The sequence below is a fragment of the Tiliqua scincoides genome, chromosome 2, assembly GCF_035046505.1.
Source record: "Tiliqua scincoides isolate rTilSci1 chromosome 2, rTilSci1.hap2, whole genome shotgun sequence".
Taxonomy (NCBI): Eukaryota; Metazoa; Chordata; class Lepidosauria; order Squamata; family Scincidae; genus Tiliqua; species Tiliqua scincoides.
Genome location: NC_089822.1, coordinates 54,462,746 through 54,486,106, shown reverse-complemented (window position 1 = coordinate 54,486,106; position 23,361 = coordinate 54,462,746). Strand labels below are relative to the sequence as shown.

Below are 23,361 nucleotides of genomic sequence, written 5' to 3'. Positions count from 1 at the left end.
GGGGGAGGGGGATTGGATTTGGGCGCATTACTCTCTCACTGGAAATGCACCCTCAAGCACAAAATAATCATCAAATTAACATGGCACTTAAAAAACAACAACTAAACAATAAGATCTTGTTCCCGCTAGAAAAGAACCCAGGAGTTAAAAAATAAAATTACAGCACAATCCTATGCATGTCTCCTGAAAAATAAGTTTCATTCTGTTCAGTGGGGTTTACTCCCAGGAATGTATGTATTGGATTGTGGCCTTGCAGTCTGTTTAACTTTTTAAAGTTAAAAAGTTTAACTTTAACTGGGCAGGAGGTCTGGTCTAGAGGGTTGAGCCTCCATTTGCCTGAAGATAACATCCAAAGGTCGCCAGTTCGAGGCCACCAGCACCATGCGACCTTGAAGCAGCTGACAAGCTGAGACGAGTTATTCCATCTCCTCTGAGCGTGGGAGGACGGAGGCCAGAATGTGCAACCAGATCAAGAAAGAAACATCTGAATGTTGTGGTTTCTTGAAAGATAGAAAACTTCTTTCAAATTGTAAAAATCCCTACGGGGATTTAAATTTGCCTGTCTATGTAAACCGCCTTGAATAAAGTCTAAGGAGAAATCTGAGGACCAAGAAAGGCGGTATAGAAATACCTGTATTATTATTATTATTATTATCATCATCATCATCTAATCTTTACTCCTAGAAAAAAAACATTCTTCCAAAAAAGGTGTAATTCTCTAGAAATCAGAAGTTATTCCCTATTCAAAGCCTCTTGATTGCTATGATACACCCATGTGCCTGGGCTGCCCCATTCATTACAGCTCAAACAGTTGCATATACAGAATTGCAAACTTGTCACATCCATTTCAAATGGACTGCTCAACTCTGACACAGTGGAGAATTTTGAATGTGGATCTGAGCATCCCTATCTAGAACAAACTGCTGGATCAAGGCAATCGTTTATTTTTTCGGAAAGCTGTGTTTTTTACTTACAGTAAGTTCACATAACCATTCTTTTCATTGTGACTAAAATGGACATGATGTTGGGAGATTCATGACTCTTTTTATTTACTTCAGAGCAACTGCAATCAAGGTGCTACTTTGATCAGGCAGATAGCATTGGGGGTAGTGTTAAAATATTTCCTCTCAGGTTTATGCTTCTTCTACAGGGTAACTTCTTGATCACTTGGGCAGCCTCACATGGCTTCATTGAAATAAAGAAAAAGAGATATCAGGAGATTTGATCACAGATCTTCTTCATCACACCTGCTGTGCATGTAGATTGACTACATCAACAACTAGCTAATCCAAAGTAAGTATATTTTAATTAAACTTTTCTACACACCCCTCTATACTGTCATTGCATTGCAAGTATTAAATAAGAATAAAAATATAGCCACGTTGGGCCAAATGAATGACTATGTAGCCCAGTATTTTATCTCCTCTAATAGCCAGATTCAAATGTTTCAGGAAGTTTTAACAGCACAGGCTGTTAATAAAGTCCCTGTAGACTGTTACAAGTCACTTTGTTTAAAGTATTATAGTATTAGGAACACCTAAGTATTAAGATGGATGTCCTTAAGTAATCACTGTTGATAGCATTGTCCATGACTTCTGCTTGGCCAGGTGGTCTATAAAAGGCTCCCACGATGGTATTGCTCTTAATTCTCTCTCTCTTTATTCTTACCCAGACACATTCAGCTGGATTTCTATGCTCAGATTCCTTGATTACTGTACAGGTGAATACATCCTTTACATATAATGCAATTTGCCCTGCTTCTCTGTTGAATCTATTCCGGTTCTGAACACATTATACACACCAAGTACTATATTCACTCATGAGACTCACCCTATTATGTTTCTCTGATACCTATCAGTTCATATTTGCCTTCCCACATTAGAATTTCAAATTCATCCTGTTTGTTTCCCATCCTCTTTGAATGAGTACATAGACATTGGAGACCCTGGAGTAGTTAGCTGGCCACCGCCAACTAGCTTCGCCGGGGCCTGGGCAGTCTCTTATGAGTTTCTCTCCACAACCCTACTTCTTCTAGTACCTGTCTCCAGTTCAGCACCAGTGCCATATGGAGGGCTGGCTGGCACTCCAGCAGCGCTGGCCAGAGGTGAATAGTTTCAGGGCGGGGGGAGGTGGGGAGTAGTCAGAATGGAACAGGGGAGGGTGGAGTGGGGGGAGGGAGAAACCAGGGTGGGAAGGGATGGGACTGGATGAACTCTGCTCTGCAGTAACCTATCCTCCGTGTCAGTCTGCAAAACCTGACTTTTTTTGAGGCTCTCAAGTCTGCGCCGGCAAAATAGCAGTGCAGACTTGAGAAGCCCCACTGCAGAGCTTGGGGCTTTCCCTGGGGGAAGGAGGCGAAAATTCCCTTCCGCCGAGGAGATTTCCGGCAGCTTCAGTAGTGTTGCTGGGTGCAGTGGTAGCCATTTTGGCACCACTGTACCAGGTGGCACTGCCAGGGTTAGGGTTGGGCCGCCCAGCTCTCATATCAAGCTGCCATCAACTAAGAATAATCAAAACTTTTTAAATACTGTAAATATTTTTTAGTAGCTTAGAAATTTTAAATGATTACTTCTACTCTGAAATATAAGGATACCTAAAGTCTGCTACAATTTAAGTAATAAAAGTAATTTAAGTAATAAAATAGATCATCCATCCAGAGATACCTAGGTGTCTTTTGCTTTGCTATAATAGAATTTCAAATCTTTTTAAGCCAATTTTTAAAAAGGCATTCATGTTTCTAGTCATCCAAGACAAAGTCATCAAAGAACTAAATTATATTTCTTCTAAATTCACTTAAGTTCCTTGTGTGAGTGTTCTAAAACAAAGCACTTTAAAAACATTTTGAGTGTTTAGCAATGGCTGGAATGTAAAGTTCCCAAGATGATGATTAAAAGTTCAAGTAATAAAGTCTATGATAAACTATGCCTGAGATTCCCCATAAAACAAATGAGTAATGGTTGTAAAAGCTGGAACTATATTTTCATACTGATAAACGCCTGTAGCGCTGCAATTTTTCACATTCATTATATTTTGGGACTAGAAAATCAGCACAAATAATGTTTCCATTTACAGCTAACTTTTAAATATGCTTCCCTTTTTTTACAAACTGCAGTTGCCATTTTAAAGGTCACTGAAGAGTCCACATTCCCTAAACATTCCCAGTGTTTAATTGTGAATTGATTTTTTCCCCTATCAGTGTGAATTTAGTCCATGAAGTGGTAAACATTATGTAAAGTTTCTTCAGATCCATGCTTTTGTTTCTGTGCAGATTAAAATTTTAGATTACAGCAAGCTCCAGTCACAGGAGCCCTCCTGAGTTATTCAACTTTTGGTGTATCTCACTTATCTCTAAGAGTAGCAAAGGCCATCAATACAAAGTGGACCATCAATCAATCCCGGGTCTTCTTCAGACATCCCTTGTCAACTGATCAGAGGAAGACTTTGGGGAATTAGCTTTCTATTATCAGGATTTGGTCTGTGATCAGAACAAGCCACTGAACCTTTTACTTTTTACTTGGCAAAGCATATACACTAGGAAAAAAGAAAGCCTGACAGTTCATTCATTTCACTCTATCCTGGAGCCAGATGATGTTTGACTGGAAAGACCCACCCTCTTTGATCTTGTAGTCTTTTGAGAATGCCCTGCTGTGAAAAAAATTTTATCCTTCCAAATTAAAGAGAAATATTTCTGCATCCAGCTGTTAAAATGTGACATGTTTGCCATTTTTCAGTGTCCTGGCCAAGTGCCACCTTTCAGGCTGTGTTTCAAACCTATCTTTTTTTCCCCTTCTTCTCAGCAACGATATCCACAGTGTGTCCAACACCAGTGTATAACATCAACACCAAAAAGGAAAATACAAGTAATCCTTTATAGTCATGAATTGTACTACAAATATTTACATATGTTTCTCTTGTGTGGATGTTCGTGTTGGGTTTCTAAAAGAATATATCTAAACCAGAAACTGTTTGGAAGAATTTCACGTTACATGAAATGAAATATCAAGCCCTTTAGATATATTCTACCTAAGAGAAACCAATTTCACTTGAGTCCTGATTACAGGAACCAAACCATGAAGTGAAGCCTGCGCAGACTTCGTTTACAAATGAAATGCGTTTGGATGTTATTAAGACTGTTTCATGTGTGCTTGAGTCCACATCAAAAAAATGGCTTCAGTTCAACAGAACCCAGTTCTGTTTAAATTAAGACAAACTTCTCATGAAAGCTTGAGTAAACATTTAGGTTTAAGTAATCAAGAAAACCTGTATCTTCTCATATTTATTAAGTGCAATTTTTAGAGTTATAAAAACTCCTGTCAGAGGTTGTGTATACTGTAAATTAAGGATAGGCCACATCATTGCAGTGTTTTCCCATCTATTGAGATGGACGAGACACAACAGGTTCCAGTTCTCCTTGTATGCAAGTTTTCTCTCATTCCTTTTTACTTCAATATTTACTCATATGAATGAAGGTCACTGTTAAATAGACTCTGCTAAAACTTCTATCCTGTAATTTGTCTGAGAATATGAAAAGCAGATTGAAACAGCTGCCCTTGGGCTTGTCACATTACATAAGAACAAGAGAAGAGTCCTGCTGGATCGGATCAAGGCCCACCTAGTCTAGTATCTTGTTTCTCACAGTGACCGACCAGCTGCCTCTGGGGAAGAGGCAGGAAAGAAAGGCACACACACTGATATAAGGCCAACATTAAAAACCAAATCAGAGGTGTTCCAGGTAAGCTGCAGGCAAAAGGTCACTCCAGAGATATCAGTAGTGCAACAAAGATTGGGTAGCCCAATCCTGAGCTGCCGGATGCGCGGGGCTGCAGTGGGGCCAAAAATGGCTGCTGTTGCATCCTGCACACTCCAGGTAGCTGCTGACAGCTCCTCAGGAGAAGAAGCCATTCAACCCCTTCCCCTGGGTAAAGTGAGTAGCCCCACAATGAAGCTACTCAATTCTACGGCAACCCAAAGGTTGGTGTAGAATCAAAAGCCTCTGTGTAGGGTGGCCAGCCTGACATGGAGGCTCTGGATCCTGTGGAGCAAAGCTTCACCATTCCCACCTCCCTCCTGCCCCACTCCCTCCCCCAGCACACCTCCTCCTTGCCCACTCCCCTCCCTCCCCAGAATGCCTCCTCCCCACCTCCCTTCACACCTCCACCTACCTGTCTGCTGCTCAGCGGTCCACACGACCACCAAGCAGCGGAGCTCTGGCACTTGCCCGCTGCTAACCCAGCACTGGCCAGTGCTGAGCTAGCAGGAGAGGAGCACCAGTGCCAGGGCCCAAAAATGTGCCTTACAGCACATTTGTGACAGTGCACACCAGCGGTGAGCCGGCTTAAGATTGGGCCCTAAGTCAATCCTGAATCTTGGGCACACTAAGCCCTGCCTCTTGGGTTCTCCCCAGTTCCCAGGTTCAAATCTCAGCAAAGCATTGCATGGAGTATAGGAAGAATACTAAGTAGCATGCACTACTGAGGGGTGTGTGTGTAAAACCAGCTAAGAAATGTAAATTATGCTACAGGTCATCTTTTTGTAACTGGCTTTACCTCCCAATCACCATTTTGCTACATGCTTCCTCTCCCCAACATGGATTTTGCACTGTTAGCTCTGAAGATTCTGGAAAAGAGTGGCTTCTCTCATCTTTCCACCCTGATCTAGGCAAAGAAAGAAATATCTGCTTTGACAAACAATTAACAGCCCAATCCTGAGCTGCTCGGGGCGCCCAGGCTCAGCAGCCCCGAGGAGGGTTGTCGCCGAATCCAGCACTTCCTGTGCTACCGCTACGTTCATCCCCTTCCCTGAGTAAGGTAAGCAACTCCGCAACGTGGCTTACTGCCAACCTTTTGGAAAAGGCACTCGTGTAGGGTGCACAGCCCTACACGAGCACCCTGGATCCTGCGGAGCAGAGCTCCACGGATCCTCCTCTCTCCCTCCCCTGGCACGTCTCCCTCTACCCTCTCTCCGCCCTCCCCAGAACACTCCTCCCCACCCCCATCTCCGCCCCACCTACTGTTCCGCAACACAGCGGTCCAAGAGACCGCCAAGCCGCAGGAGCTGGGTGACCGCCCAGCTCTAGCCCAGCACGGAGCCGTGCCACCGAGCACAGGATTGGGCTCTAAATCCCATTATTTGCTTTACAGCATAATCATATGTATTTTATTTTGAAGTAAGTCCCACAGCATTCATTGGGGCTTACTCCTAGGCATATGTGCATAGGATTGCACTGTTGGAGACCAAAGCAAAGTTTTCTTCCCAAAAATAGAGTAACAATGAAGGCGATATCCTCACCACGTTATAGCAGACAGCCGCACAAACACCTGTCTTGGGGACATGCTATCTTGGGGACAGCAGCGATTGGATAGCCTACAGAAGGTATTTTTTTTACTTGCCTCCTGGTAGGCTGGCCAATCATTTATGGGTCTCATCTCATCTGTGCCAGCCATTTTGCTGCCACAAGAGCCATGCCAGGCAAAAGTCACTACCAGCTGATCCAATACTTCCTGTCCTGGACACCTGCCTGGTTACTCCCCCTCCCTGCCCAGTTACTTCCGTTGTTCTCCCTCTCCCCACCCATGAACCACCTTCTGTGCCAACCTACCTGTCCTGGCACTGATGGGGGTCTGCAGCAGCAGAAATCTGCCTCGTGGCAGCAACCTCACGTGGCCCAGCAGCAGCACAATCTTTGCATTGTCACAGGGCCTTTTACACCATTGGGATGCTAGTCCTGCTGTTTTAAAAGGTCCATAGGTTTGGGCCAAGCATATTGTGTGTGAGGGAGACAGATCAGAGATACTCTCAGAGAGCTGATGTAAAAAAAAGGAAAAAATAATATCGAATGGCCTATTCATTTACAATATTCATCAGTGGGTGCAATTCTAACCCCTTACGTCAGTGCTTTCCAGCACTGGTATAGTGGTGCCAATGGGACATGTGCTGCATCCTGCAGTTGGGTGTCACTCACGGAGGCCTCCTCAAAGTAAGGAAATGTTTGTTCCCTTACCTCAGAGCTGCATTGCCCTTATGTCAGTGCTGGAAAGTGCTGGATTGCACCCCGTGTTGTTTAAAGTTCTGGCATGATAAAGTTATTAATGTAAATGGCTGTTGTTTCTAAAGATACAATGTATGATCAGGACATCCACGCTGGCCAGAAGCCATGATGCTTTCTGCTCCAAGTTAATCTCTTACAAATTCAGGATGATCAAATGTAAGAGTTTTGGATGAAGAAGCAGATGTAGAGAAGCAGATCTATAGATGCTATCTACAGGAAATTATGGCATCACGTGTAGATAGTACACCCTCTTTAAAGATTAGAGAAACACTAGCTTGGAATGTTGGGTGTAGGCATTCCATAGTGATTCTCTTTTATGTCTTTATTGCATTGTTCCCCTATTATTTTGTCTTGAATCAATAAAAGAATTCTTAATTACAACATCAACTTGAATTTCTCTTCCTAACTTACTACATTCCCAGGCTTGAATCTCAAATTTGTACTATGAATGGAAGGCACACCACACAAGAAGAGAATGATTCTATGTCAGTCTCCCCTACACTTGTGTTTCCCCTTCCCCATCTCATTCCTTTCCAAAAGATTCTACACTTTCTCCAGAGAAACGTTCTGGGGAGTGTAGGTCTTCAGGAGGGAGCTGTAGGGCGAAAGAAATTTCATATGTTTACTTCTTTCATATGCAATTATGTTTACTATGCATAATATGTAAAAATATGTTTACTACTTTCATATGCAATTACTTCAAATTGCATATGTTTACTTCTGCTCAAAGTTCTTAGAAGCCAACCACTTATCTTTGTGATTCATATCTACTGCATTTCTTATGCAGAATTATGAAGGGCCTCCCAATCAATTATGGAGGATCTCAAGCCTCCCAATTGCCCCCTCCCACCATGAAAAGCAGTACAACCTGTTTTGGTGTGGCTGCATGCTATGGGAAGAGGGGAAGTGTAGAATGTGGCGGTTACTTCCAGGACTGTGTGTATAGGATTATAGCTTCAATCTAGTCCAGCAGCCTGCTTCCAACAGTGGCTAGTGCTATTTACTGCTTACAAACAAGGCATAAGGGTGACAATGCTTCCCTGATGTTTGCTCCTCTAAACATGAATCTAATTCATTTTTATGGCTAACAGAAAATGAATCCACAGGAAGGCATAGTGAGAGTGAGCTCATAGCACATACATGCCTGGGAAATATTAGCCATCCCTTGGTGAAATGTTTCTTTCGTAACTGAAATAGCATTCACTTACTTCTACAGGTCCAGCAGTAGACATTTTGTACCCATACATATTGACTCTTCTTTTTCTTGAATAGGTAATAGATATTCCAGAATGAGTTATTATAAATTGGGTCGTAGCAAAAGGATTCACCTGGGTTTCTTACTTCAACTGTAGAAATGTAAGGTGTATTTCCATTTTCCTTGGACTTCTGCTTAAGAAGTAGAATATTATATGTTTCTAATGCTGAATGCAGTTCTTCTGAGATGTTTGTGTACCTCACCTTTCTATGTTTTAATTTTCTTTACCTAAGAAGTGCAATTCAATAATATAAATAAGTTCTGATACACAAATCAGGGCTGACTTGTTTTCTTCTCTTAAGTAACCTTGAAATAGTTGGAGGAATGGCCTTAATAGTTTGCACAAGCCTATATTCCAAAAGTATTTTGTTCTCCCAACAAAATACATATATAGAAAATATCCCATGGTCTTGCCATGGGATATTTTCTAGATATGTGACAGGGCCTTCCAAATCAAATTTACAACCACATTTGGAAATGGCAAAACTTACAGATTCTTTTCGCCAAGTACTCAGGCCCACTTTTTGTCATCCTTTCCCCTTCTTTTTTTTACAAACATCAACAAAGCAGAAATCATTATGGTCATAAATAAGGTGCTAATTCTGGTTTTTAAGTAACAGTTTTATAGCTTCAGAAAGGAAAGAATAACCCAGAGAAATGTCCTAGAACTAACCTTTTTCAATAAGGAGTTTTTTTTAAAACACATTAAATATTTGCCCTAATGAAGTAATGGTTTCCAAGAATCTGACTTTTCTTCTGTACTGCCTACAGTTTTATTTCCTTGTTGAAATGTGTCACTTTTAAAATTATGATGTTTTTCTATTACATTCTCTTTCTGACCCCCTACAAAGGACGTCTGGTTGTTTCAAGGGCAAACTGACCTCTGATATGTTATGAATAACATAAATTTTACATTTGAAAGTTATTCTGGAAACACTTGTAAACCTTATTTCTGGTAGTGTCTTGCTCTCTGGCTTATTCCATCCAGGAAGAGTAAACTCAGCCTTGAGACAGCTGTCACAATCACAAGACAAGGCAAGAGAAGACTATGAAGGAGCACTTCAGCATCAGGGAGTCGCTGATTATTACAAGAGCCACAGCCAGCTTAGATAAGATACTGTTGGGACACAGCCCACAGCAACAGCTGCTGCTGTTCCAAGACTATCATTTTGAAGAGTTAAGATTTGTGTAGCCTTTGTGTAGTGTAAGAGATTTGGGTGCTAATGGAAAAACAGAGAGAGATCGACATGCTTTGACTTTGTCCTATATAGTCTAGAGATTACTTCTTTTGCAAGACAAGTCGGATGGAACACATCTTGTTCCTTTTCTTGAAAGATTTATAACTGCTTCACTAAAGCATCAAACCATTATTTATTTTATTTTTCCATATTTTTAAACCGCTATTTCTCCAAGGAGCAAAGGGTGGCGCTCATGGTTCCTTCCCTCCTTTTGTTCTCACAATAACCCTGTAAGGTAGGTTAGGCTGAGAGATGGTGACTAGCCCAAGGTCACCCAAGAAGCTTCACAGCTGAGTGGGAATTTGAACCTAGACCTTCCAGGTCTTGGTCCAATTCCTGAACCATTACACCATCCTGACTCTCAATTGCATTAAGGGATTGGTAGTCTTTCTGGGATGACATATTTATCCGGGCTATGCTGAAAATCAAATTGCAATTCTATGTCTCATCTTCACACAACCTTTAATATAAAGTATTATATTATACAACAAAACTGAACACATTCTTGTTTTGCCTAGAGGAACACAACCCAAGAAAATTCCTGTGGTAATGTGTCAATACCTTAATGAAGAGCAGAGATTAGAGACAGTTTATAATTTAGGTGTTGCTGGTTGCATGCTTTTTCATATCCACAAAACACATTCTCTCCTCTTAGATTAAAAACATTTTTTCTTTGGATTCTATATAATGTAGGCCAGAAAGGGAGATTTTGGTAGATGCCATTTGGAGTACAGACTCAGAGATTCATATTTACACACAATAAAACAATTCTAGTTTCTGACATGATAATTAAAAGGATATAAGAATGACAGCCTAATCCTAAAATCTCCTGAGTGTGTCACAGGTTCATTTGGTGACCTTTGGTAAGTTGCTGTATTTTAAGCCACTGTTTATCCTCAGCAAAGTGGGACTCATAGAATTGTGTATAAAAGATGCACTGTGAATGGGATATGGAAACGTTGAATGCTTTGAGAATCAGAGATAAAATGGTTAAACATCAATTATTATTGCGATTGCCTCAAGTCCTAACACAGAACTTAACATTCTGCCCTCTGCATAGAGAGAGCAAGAAAATCGTAATTTTTAATATAGCCTATTAAAACATAAAACATTACAGATATTAAAAATGCATCCATTTTGTAGATTACCAGTTCTGTTTTGTGCTATTTTTCATATTTCTTTTTGAAAAATAAGCATGTGTTTTAACTTTCTGAACTTGTGCCTGTGATTTCTACTGGTTTAATAATATCTTTTGAAAGGAATGAATCTGGTAAATGAGTGTTATTAGAGTGTGTTCATTCATCTTTATATTTTTGTGGTGTTATTTTTTTAACTGCACTCTGTCACTCCATTGCAAATTTGCTGGTATATCAAATGAAATGTTATGAATACAGGAACTTTAAAATGGAAATCATACTGAAAGTGTTGTTTTTTTTGTGCTATCATTTTACAGCACATGATATAAAAGTGCTATGGGCAAAAAGAGGTTTGTGGGTCTTTGCCATCATTTTTCCAAAAAGAGAAAAGTACTCCATCATGTCATTTTGAACTTTTTCTGACCTTATTGAATAGAAAAAGGCTACAATTGAGAACAAATGTTTTGAAAGAAAAATATTTGTGATTTCCCATTTGCAAAACAAAGAATGTTTAAATTATACACATTTATACAGTGGACATTTTGTATGCATCATCAAAGGGAGATATCAAACCTACTTCTCTTGCATATGCTGTTGGAAAATCAACATTACCTGTTCCTTTATAGTATTACCCTAGATTTACACCTGTATACATTGACAGCAGAAGGTGGTTCATGAGCAGCCCAATCCTATCCCCTGGCAGGGCCACCGGATGCAGTGGTGCCAAAATGGCAACCACTGTATCCTGTGGTACCATAGAGGCCGCCAGAGGTCTCCCTGGGGGAAGAGGATTTTTGTTCCCTTTCCCCGAGTAACAGCACAGGCCCCACAATGGAGCTACCTGAGTCTGCGCTGGCTGTTTTACCACGCAGACTGAAGAACCTCCATGAAGAACCTCCACGTCAGGCTTTGCAGCATGACTCTGCTGGTTCCACCTCCCTCCCAGGCCAGTTACTCCCCCATCCCACCCTTCCCTACCCTGGAACGCCTCCCCCACCTTGAAAACCCACATTACTGCCACCCAGTGGTGTGACACACCCTTGGACACTCCCACGGTGTCGCCACTCAGTGCCCAGGTCTCCCCAGGTGTCACAGATGTACCTTATGGCATGATGGTGTCACCCAGCACTGGCACTGGAGCTCAGAGCTGGCACTGAGGGAGGCATAAGATTGGGCCCTTAAAGAGCAACTCTGTGATGTCAGAAACCATAAAATGAAATTTACAATGTACGAGTTTTCAGTCTGGACAAACTTTGTACTTACCACAGTGCTCCATCTTAAATTTTGACAATTGCAACACTCAGGGCCCAATCCTATGATGCACACCAGCCCCATGGTATAGCACTGCCAAAATGGCTGCTGCTGTATCCTGCAGGGCAGGAGAAGCAGCTGGAGGTCTCCTCAGGGTAAGCGAACATTGGTTTGCTTACCCCATGTAGTACCCCTGCAGCCCTTATGGGTCTACTTAGATCTGCACCATTGAAATTGATTTGAGTAGCCCATGTTGGGCTTTCAAGGGTGGGAGAGGGGACAGGATCTGGAGGCAGCACCTGCTGTCATCCCTATCCCAATTGCTTACATCAATATTCCTTTTTAAAATCTGTAGGATTTTATTTTCTATACTGGTTGGCAACCTTCAGTCTCGAAAGACTATGGTATAAGCCTACAGCACCTGGTATTCCCAGGCGGTCTCCCATCCAAGTACTAACCAGGCCTGACCCTGCTTAGCTTCCGAGATCAGACGAGATCGGGCATGTGCAAGGTAACAGTTGCTGCCTTTCTATACTGGAGAAAAAAAATTATGAGAAAACACTGGCTGTATCCCCTATGCATATGTAAAATATTTTGTGAAACTCATCTCTTTATGGATCTCTAACCAATTCCCTCAGTAAAAACGACAAGGACTTTATTAAATTCAGAATAACATGAAGGAAAGCTCACTTATACCATGATTCCCCTTTTCTTCCCTTGCATTTCTTCACATTCCCTCTTTAGATGGACCCCTCCTCCAAATGATGCTCGTCCCTTACATTCTCCTGAAACCCTTATCATTTGGCAGGGACACCATACAGCACCCTCCCATCATGTTAGCCCCAACAATTCACTACTCTATGCAAAAAAAAAGGTTAGGATACGATATATCAGTGGTTCCCAAACTTTTGGGTCGTGACCCATCAGCATGTGAAGCAGCTGTGTCTGCCCCCTTAAGGGGTGGGGCAGGGAATGGCAGCAACACGATCCCCAGGATTGAGTCAATGCCAGAGATTGGGGGGGGGGGGTTCCCATTTATCTTAGCCAGCAGCAGCCTCTGGGAGGCTCCACAGGGCTCCCCAAGCCTCTGGTAAGCAATTCGCTACCAGAAACCACTTCCGGTTTTCGATTGCAAAATCTGAAGTGGTTTTTAATCACAATTTTCAGCCTACCAAGGGCTTGGTGAGCCCTGCAGAAGTGCCCATAGGGGTCCCCATACGCTAAGAGGCCAGCGCTGGCTAGGTAAAGTATGTCCCTCCCCCTGCAGTGGCACAATCATGGGAATCCATTCCCCCCCCCCCCCCGTCCCCACAACTACTTATGTGGTTCCCAACTCCCTGGTAAGAGTTTGGGAAACATTGCTATATATGGAAATAGTAGCCCTCAGTATCTGCAGGGGATCTGTTCCAAGACCCTCCACTGATACTGAAAACCATGGATGCTGGAATATGTTGGGGCCTGGCGCTGTGCCATAATTACTCATGTTTGGGCCACGCTGGGCCCATGGCCCACTCAATGAGCCTCCCCACCTCCTCAGAACACCTCTCAGATGTGATCAGAAATCACCTCCAATTTGAAACTTCCGGTCATGTCCAAGATGTGTTCTGTAGTGCAGGGAAGCCCACAGCCTACTCCACAGGCTTCTCTGTCCTCAGGAATCTCTCACACGTTTTCAAACTGGAAGTATGTTGTGTCTGCAAACCAGAAGTAGCTTCTGGTCACATCAGAGAGGTGTTCTGAGACTGGAGGAGGCTCGTAGAGTGGGCTGGGGTCTCTGTGCCTCAGTATACCTCCCAGATGTGACCAGAAGTGGTTTCTGGTTGCATTCTGGAAGTCCTCTGAAGTACGATCTTGGAATACATGGATGTTGAAATCCATGGATGCCGAGTCCACAGATACTGAGGGCCCACTGTATACATAAAAGCTTGAGAGCTCTCCCCATATTGTAATGCCAAAGCAAGCCCTAGAAATCCTTAAAACTAGCATGTGTAGGTACACACATACCTGGGAGAAAATTCATGCCTAGGATCATACTGCCACTGTGCCAGAATTGCCCATAAATAGGTCATGAATCCACAAAATCCTATGCCACAATAAATGGGTTAATTTCAATGGGAAAAGCTCCAAAGCCATTCCAAGTTGACCCCAAAATCACCCAAAATGGCCTAGTACCATAAGAGTTGAGTAACGCAGTAAAACAGAATAAATGATATTTAATAACACTAGCCAGCATTGATAAAGTGTTAACGTCAATGATAAAAATGTTTCTGAAGTTCCAGCATCACATAATGAGGTTTAGCACCTCAATTTTCTGCTCAGTCAATGGGCACGCTTGCTGCAGCCGTGTTTGCCACAAGGGTGGCAGCCCCAGAGAGTGGAAAGCTGCAGCCATGTTGGAGGGCTTCCTGGGAGAGGACTGTGCTGGTGTGGCAGGGAGGCTGAAGCAACGGCTAGGGACTCTTTGCACAGAGAGGGGCACACTGGGAATGGTGGAGGGGAGCCAGAAGTGGCAGCTGTGGGCTCTCCACACAGGAGAGGGGCACGCTGGTGGCGGCGGGGAGGCCGAAGCAGAGACTTCAGGCTCTCCACATGGGAGAGGGGCAGGCTGGGCCCTGAAGTGGTGGCAGTGGGCTCTCCACACTGCTTTCCCTCTTCAGGGTGCACTGCAGCTCAAAGTTGCAGAAGCAAGGGAGGCAGGCAGCTGCAGGAGAAAGGCCTCCTTGCCTTTGGGCGAGGCCTGTTATAGGCCTTGCACTCCCGCAGGACCCGCCACAGGTCTTGTGAGAGGCCTGACGCTCATCCCATGGCTCTTACAAGTGTTCCAGCACTCAGCCCTCCTGCAGCCGCGTCAGGCCAGCAAATGCCTGTGGGGGTCTCCGCCAGGCCAGAGGCCCATTGGAGACCAAGGGGTTCCTGAAGGCCAGATTGAGGGGTCTCTGTGGGCCACAGCTGGCCCACGGGCTGTGGTTTGGAGACCCCTGATGCATAGTATGGATAAGTGAAAATTTGTTCAGCAGAAATGTTCTTATAAAGAACATACCAAGAAGCAGTGAACAAAACAAGTTCTGTTATTCCACCAACTTACTCTTCTAGATGATGCCCCTGTAATCAGGGATGTATTGAAACCCTCCTGCATTTGCTTCTTTACTGTCCCATATATGAGGGAATCAGAGCCAAATTCTTGGACTTGACCTAGCAGACAAGAGGGAATATCCTGATACAGTTAAAATACAGTATATTTTGAATGACTTTTCTAAGGACTTAACAGAGATGGTAGTGGTTTACCTGCCGCAGATTGTGGCAATTAGAGAAAGGAAATAATACTTACCTGTTAATCTAACAGGGATCTACAAACTTTTCAGAATGAGGGTCACATCATATATTTTACAGGCTGAAAAAAAATCAGTTTTATAAATGAATGAATGAAATTTAAATGAAGGGCAGCACAATTCTAACTTGCACTGGAACAGGCAGGCCAGTGGGCCTGCACTGTATCCAATGCAAGTTTGGGGCCAACTGTGGCTCAGCCAGTGGCAAGGAGAAACTTTTCCCCTTACCCTGGTGATAGCCGCAGTAGCCCCAATGGGTCTACTCAGATCAGTGCCACCTGATGGGAGCTAGGATCCGGCATAACTGCCAGGTCCTGGCCCTGCCTCCTGCTCCCTGCCCACCCATGGGCTCGCCCTTCCTCCTCTCGCCCAAATCACTTCTCTCCCTGTGCTCCGCCTGCCCCCTGTGCTGCAAAGTTACCACTCCTTGCCGCCACAGAGGCTGGATTTGGCTTCTGTGCACTGGTGCACCTTCGTGCATCGCGCACGGCTTGCTCCCACAGAGGTGCAAACATGGTTTACGGCACATTTGCAACCTTCCTGGGACTTGCGCCATCCCAACGAGCGCTTAGGATCGCGCTCTGAATACGTTTTACTTGGATCTTTTTTGTAATCAGCACGATATGTTTCAGAACTAAGGAGAAATGTTACAATTGCAAAGGAACAATGCTGTGCTTAAACTGAGAAATGATAGATACTGAGTTAAAATGTCAAACATTAGCAAATACTCTGACCAAAACAAAAAGTTGCTGCAAACTGGACAAAATCTTGTTGTGGGCCTGATGTGGCCCCCGGGCCATAGTTTGGAGACTCCAGTTCTACTACAGACATTTAGGGTAGAAATGTGGCTCTTCAAGTATTTTTACTGTTTTATATATTATAGGTTTGATTCCATTTTTCTTGGGTTCCAAAATGAATGCAGACTCCACATTTTTTCAGAAATACTTTTCATATGACCCCTGAATCAAGCAACATGTTGCCTGATACTCAGTTTGGAACTGGGGTATTATATGAAGAATCTTGTCTTGTACTAATATGGTGCATACATTCCCATATTGGTTTAGGGGTTGCAGAAGGGAAGCTTTTTCAGGGGGTTTTTTGTTTTTGTTTTTTTTTACAAAAATGAGAAGTGCAGAAAGCAGTGTTCTCTTTTTATTTTGTTATCACCAAAAAATAACACAGCAACCCATAGCTCATGTTCCAGTTTGTGATCATGTGCATGCCCCTCTCCCTGCGCATTCTGTGCAACAACTTGGATTTGGTCTGCAGGGTCCAAACATTTTTTATCAGGGCCTGGAGATCCAGGAGGAGCCAATCCATTCGACACGGGCTGCTCAGATTTGCACCAGCTAAATAGCTGGTGCAGTTCCAAGTAGCCCCATAGTGCAGACTGAGGTGTAAAGGGAAAACATTTCCCTAAGGTAGACTGAGGTGACCTCCAGCAGCCTCCTACACTACATTAGATTAAGTACAGGCCATGCAGTCTCAATCTACCAGAGCAGGACTAGTATTGCACTGTTAGTGGGACAAGATTCAGACCCACTGTACCAAGCCCCCCTGCACACCTGTATCATCTCAGCTAAGTACTGCTTCAATAAGTTAGTTACAAGAACAGTAACATACTGAAAACATTTAATTCTTTTTATGGTATGTGAACTTGTCCAAACCCTACAGAGACTTATGCAAATCCTAACCCACTTTCGAGCACCGACATAAGGGGAATGCAATTCTAAGGTAAAGGAACAAACATTGCCTAACCTTGAGGAGGCCTCCATGAGTACCCCCCAACTACAGCATGCAGCACATGCACCACTGGCACAGCTATGCCAGTGCTAGAAATTTGGTTAGGATTGCGCTCTAAAACTCTTTACCAGTCCTAAACTGGTTGGTAATATTAGTATATGTATCCAATGCCTTTAAATTTATTTTAAGGTGTCTTCTTTAAACTAGTAAGAGACAAGCACATGTGGATGATATGCACATAAATATGTTTGGTATACAAATTGACTGACTTCAATTTGGACACCCTAATCTTAAACTCTGTATAGTGCTATTTAAGCTCAGTTGATAAAGGAAAGGTATGTAAGTGACAAGACAGAATGGAAAGTTCTTTGTGGTGCTGAGTAAACCACCCAAGTAGTTAAATCAATTGCCTTCTGTTTAATTTTGCTGTTTACTTTCTCTATCTGAACTGCCAATTGTCAAACATATTACAGAAGTCTTTTGATTGATAACAATCACAGGTTTTTGTGTCAGATTCACAGGGGTGTTTTGTTTTCTAAATAAGGATTCAGTAGACTGCCCGCCCAACTATTTTTCTGAGCAACTATTTTCCAAAATTATTTAAATGCTCCTTCTTTTAAAAGCTGCCTTGACAAGTACACCATAACAATTCACCTCACCCTTGACCTGCAGTGTGTACATCATCTTGTCAACATATAAACAAACACATGATGGGTCATATTTTAATAGATTTTGTAAATATTGAGATCTAATTTATCAAGCGGTTCAGTAAAGTGACAGTTGTGGCAGCTTCTGAATAATGGCTGTAAGGTTAATTCATACTGCTATTTCAATGGAATGATGGCAAAAAGAACAATTTACTGTTGCCCTGGTGTGTTTTTTAAAACCATCACCTTTAAAAAGTTTTGATTTGGGTGACAAAGGTCAAAAATTGCACACCAAAGTATATAAGTGCAGAGCATAAATTATAAATTGAAGGTGTAAACCTCTGGATTCAAGATGATCCCACTATTTTCTTCTCCCATCCTTACCTAATCGTGGAGCTAGATTAAAGCGTTGGCAAGTGCAGAAATACAGTGTTGTTGCCGACAACTGTAATACCAACTCTCACACTCCTTTACTGATTCAAACAAACCTTTTCCCAATAGTTTAGATTTCATTGGCAGAATCCTTCAAAGGCTGTCTTTAAAAATAACTGCAATAGTATTAACAGCTCAATCCTATGTCAGACTGTACTCCCAGCTGTAGCACTATGCAATGGTGGAATGGTCCCCAATGTGCACAAGACCTTGTCACACCCACAGGAGCCTGTAAGACAGTGGCAGAGAGGGGACAAAATGGGGCGTGGAGGCTGCAGGAGGGGAGGGTTCAGCAGTGATGGAGCATGCTAAATCTTATCCCCTCATTTTGCAGCCTCCCTGACCTCTTTCTCTCCTTGGACATGCACCAGCTACAGAATAGGCACAGCTGTAGAGCACACACAGGTCTGAGGAGATTGGGGTGTGTTTCTCCGAGACACCAAAAGGAGATGGTAAAAACAGAGGTACAAAGGTCTTATTCAAGTCAATAACCCATTTCAGACATTATGTGAATGCATGCAAGATATAGTGGGATTGCCCATGCTTGACTTGCATATGTCACATTCACTATAAGGTCTGAAAGTCATCCTCATAAAACCCCTCCTTTTTCAGGATTCACATTTCTGGAATATGAACTCACATATTCCTGCTCTCAACTTCCACATGTTCATATAATGCATAAAAATGGCAAATGTCTAGAGAAGCCATGTGAGCCATGTGGAACTCCTTGCCGCAGGATGTGGTGATGGCGTCTGGCCTGGATGCCTTTAAAAGGGGATTGGACAAGTTTCTGGAGGAAAAATCCATTACGGGTTACAAGCCATGATGTGCATGTACAACCTCCTGATTTTAGAAATGGGCTATGTCAGATGCAAGGGAGGGCACCAGGATGCAGGTCTCTTGTTATCCGGTGTGCTCCCTGGGGCATTTGGTGGGCCACTGTGAGATACAGGAAGCTGGACTAGATGGGCCTATGGCCTGATCCAGTGGAGCTGTTCTTATGTTCTTATGAGCCTTTTTCAGGCAGTGTAATGCGGTGAGTAGAACCAGTCTTGTTAAAGTAGTACTTTAAATATCGTTAAATATTTAAAGTCATAGTAACTTTATTTCAAGTTTGAAGAAACTTTTTGTTACAGACAGAGATTATAACCTGCCAGAATCTACTACTATTTAGCAGCAAGAAGCTTGGAACAGATTGTGAGAACAACTGAGCCAAAACTGAACCATTGTGAGCTGAAGGGTCAATGATGTACGTGAATAAATTCATTCATTTCAGTATGAATTCAATTACATAAATGTGGATAACTGATGCAGATGTAGAAGTTTGGACAGGGTGGATCTTGTTTTTAATGATTCTATGATCATAAAACATCCCACAGTTTTCATTTAAATGTGAAAAAGGAATTTTCAGTTAAATAGACTGATAGTGACAACTACAATGTGATAACTGATTTTTAAAAGAATAATCAAGGGAAAAGAGTCAATAAAAAGGCAACAAAGTTTTCTTTTTTTTAAGTAAGAATCTTACAATTAAATATAGCTTTTTTACAAAGCTGGAAATTGTTCTTTGAAAGCTGCAGTTGGGATATTGGGAATTTGACACAGTGGAAGTCAAAACAAAAGTAAAGCCAAAGAAGTATTCCAAGTTTCGTCTTCCTTTCTGAGTGCTCTGCCAAGTGAACCACAAATGAGACATTATTCAGAGTTAAACATATTATAGTGAGCCCTTCACATCTCAAAATATGTTGCCTCTGTTTTGAAGGACCAAGAAGAAATGGTTCATTTTTCTGGATCAGAGTAAATTGCCTTCCTAAAATGTTCCAAAATTGTGCTGGGAACGAGTGTGATGCCAAGTAATATTCTGAGAATATAACAAAAGATCATAGCCACCTCATAGTCATATCCACTCTCTCATAAATAGTGAGATAAAGTCAGTTCCCATTATCTGCTGGGGTTAGGTTCCTGGAAAACCTAGTGGATAATAAATTTGCAGATAATGAACCATTGGTTCTATGGGATTGATAGGGTTAGGTACAAGGGAGGGGAAGGGTACCATCACAAGAATCCAACAGAGACCCTGAGGACATCACCAGAAAGTGCCAAAATACCTCTAAATGCTGCCGAGACCCTCCAGAGGCTGCAGGAACCTTCAGAATGGCACCTGCAACCAGCACAGACTCCTTTAAAATTTCCAACAGAAGCTTCTGCTGGCCATTTTAAAGGGATCCATGCTGGTTGCGGGTATCATTCTGAAGGCTCCTGCACAGCAAATAATGAGAACATTGACACGGATAAGGAGAAAAGATAGCAGCTGTGCTGGATTCCCAGGTGGCGGCTGTGGCTAGGGGGGCCTTCAATCAGCTTCTGCTGGTGCACCAGCTGCGGCCATACTTGGATTGTGCAGACCTGGCCATGGTGATCCATGCCTCGGTGACATCGAGGGTAGATTACTGTAACGTGCTCTATGTGGGGCTGCCCTTGAAGACGGTTCGGAAACTGCTACTAGTGCAGAATGCGGCGGCCCATGTTGTTACTGGAGGTAGGCGGTTTGACTCTGTCAGTCCGCTTCTCCAGTGGCTGCACTGGCTGCCCATTCGTTTCTGGGCCCAATTCAAGCTGCTGGTTTTGACCTTTGAAGCCCTATACTGCTCTGGGCCACGGTATCTTAGAGATCGCCTACTCCCGTATAATCCAGCTCGTCCTCTTAGGTCATCAGAGAAGGCCTTTTTGCAAGTGCTGCCGCCTAGGGAGGTACGTGGGGCGGCGGCAAGAAATAGGGCCTTCTCAGTAGTGGCACCAACGCTATGGAACTCCCTTCCCCTTGACTTAAGAATGGCTCCCTCTCTTGAGACTTTTCAGCGAGGCCTGAAGGCCCTTCTGTTTAGACAAGCCTTCTGAGTTCTCAGCCTTTTTAAACATCTTTTTAACATTTTTACAGGCCTGATTCTTATGATTTGCTGCTGCTCTATGCTCTTTTTTACCTAACTATTTTTTATCTGACTGCTGTTTTTATGATATGTGTTAATATGTTTTTATTTGTTTTAAATTATGTTTTTAATCTGTTTTAACCTGTTGTAAGCCTCCTTGAGCCCTTCGGGGAGAAAGTTGGGGTAAAAATAAAATTATTATTATTATTATTAACTTTGCCCCTCACAGATAATTTGCAGGTAATTGACAGTCCAATCCTGTGCTTCCCGGTGCCCAGGGCTGTTGCAGCACTGAAATGTCCACTGCTGCATCCCATGTGGCTGGAATGCAGTGTGGGATATAATCAGGGTAAGGGAGCTTATGCTCCCTGACCCCGTGTAATCCCCAGTTGGCCCCAATAGGTCTCCTTGGATCTGCACCCACTATTAAACGGGCACAGATTTGAGGAGACCTATGTCCGGACTTCTGGGGTGGGAGAGGGGTTAGAATTTGGCAGCAGGGCTTGCCACCATCTCCACCCCCCTTCTGCCACACCTTCTTCCACCCTCCCCCCGCCCATGGAACGCCTCCCCCATGCCCCAACTTACCACTCTGCTGCTTGGCACTCGTCCAGAGCTCTGGGTGGTGGTTGTTGCTTCTCTGCCCAGCGCTGGCTCAGCGCAGGCTCATTCTGAGCCAGCGCACATGTCAGCTGAGCAGTATGTGTTGCAGGTGTGCCTTAAGGCACGTTTGTGACACTGTGCACAAAGCAGGATCAGACCCTGATTTGCAAATAAAGAAAACGGACAGTTCCTTTCATAATATCTGGTTTTCATTGTAAGTGATGCTCAACCACAGTACACTTTTCTCCCAGTGATAACAGAAAGTTTTATGAAAAGTTGCTGCTTTTTAAAGCTGCTGAACAATTCATGTGAGTTGCTACTCATTGCTTAATGCATGTCAGTGGAAATAGCAAAGGGCTCAGCACAATGAAACCAGCACTGGTTCTCAGTAAGATCAGTCCATATCACTGTACTATTTATATCTTTCTTGTGCAGTGGACAAAGAGAATTCTATTGATCATAACTTGGTAGTGCCATAGATTGTCTCAAAATACTGTAGTTACTAAGATTTTGAAATCAGTTACCCGAAACAGTATCCAATTTCCAACATTAATTAATCATATGGATTTATAAAATTTAAATGACAACATAACTATACATGAGTGCATTTGAGCATGTGTGCCTACCCATATGGATCACTACCCTCTATCGGACAGAACACAAGATTTTCTCATGTATTAGCTAACCGAACATTATTTAAGTCCACCGTTTGCTGTACACAAAAACTCCCATGGACTTTGATGTAACAACCAATTCCATTCTTGTTGCCCAGCACCATATATAGTCTTATAGTAATATTGCCTTGGCCCAACAGGCAATACATTTTTTACAGGCTAATGTTACTGAAAGACTTCGTTGTTACCATCATCTTCATCATTATTTATACTCAAAGCACTCAATCAAAGCACCAGTCAAAGCACTCTTAAAACTGCAGCAGTGAAATGGATAAGAGACCACTATTCCTTGCAAAAAGATAAGAGTACCAAGATAAAGAGGTACTAAATATAAAATAAAAATTAGGGGTAAATCAATGAAATCTTAGGAGAGATAAACAACCTGCTCTATAGTGCATTCTCAGAGGCAAATCTCCATTAGTTCCCATTGGAAAAACTGTTTTCGAGCAAGCATGCTTATGATTGTGACAGAAGTGAGGAAAGGGCATGGGAAAGAAGAAAAAAAAGTGGCCAGCAAAGAAAAAAAACTATTCGCTTGTTGATCAATGCTAGGTTCATTCCTCATGCCAAGAAGGTCCAATTTAAAGTGTCACATCATTAAACATAGTGTTGAAAGACTAATCATAGACTTTACATTTCCTCATCCCCAGGCTATCAAACCACCACCACAAACTCTAACGTAACATCTCTATCTGAAACACATAATATGAAAATAATTCCTACTAAATTAGAGGGAATTTCAACACTTCTGCTTCCCATTCATTCTCACAGAAGAAGGAACAAGCACATGGAAGCACTTCCTGGAATGAATGAGGGAAAAGATCATATAATCCTGCATACAAGGTTGACCTAAGATAATCTGCTGCCCAAACCTACCCCCGAATTCTGCCATTGAGCTCAAGCGCACCAGTATTATGTGCATACACCATCCCTCAGCATGCACCATCACCCAGCATGACCCCCTCCCAGCACAAACCTCACCATATTCCGCATCTGTTCCCCCTTCACTGCTGCTTTATGCAAATTGGCTTGGCCAGAGGAATCCTGAGAATGGAATGTCTGCTCCAAGCATTCCCTC

At 42.8% G+C, this 23,361-nt stretch overlaps 1 protein-coding gene and 1 pseudogene across 1 annotated transcript in view; both read right to left on the bottom strand.

The window, feature by feature from the left end:
* PRDM6 (PR/SET domain 6) overlaps positions 1-23,361 on the bottom strand; it is a 104,796-nt gene that overhangs the window by 40,217 nt on the left and 41,218 nt on the right. The window lies entirely within an intron of this gene.
* On the bottom strand, positions 12,338-12,454 carry LOC136642739 (5S ribosomal RNA; annotated as a pseudogene).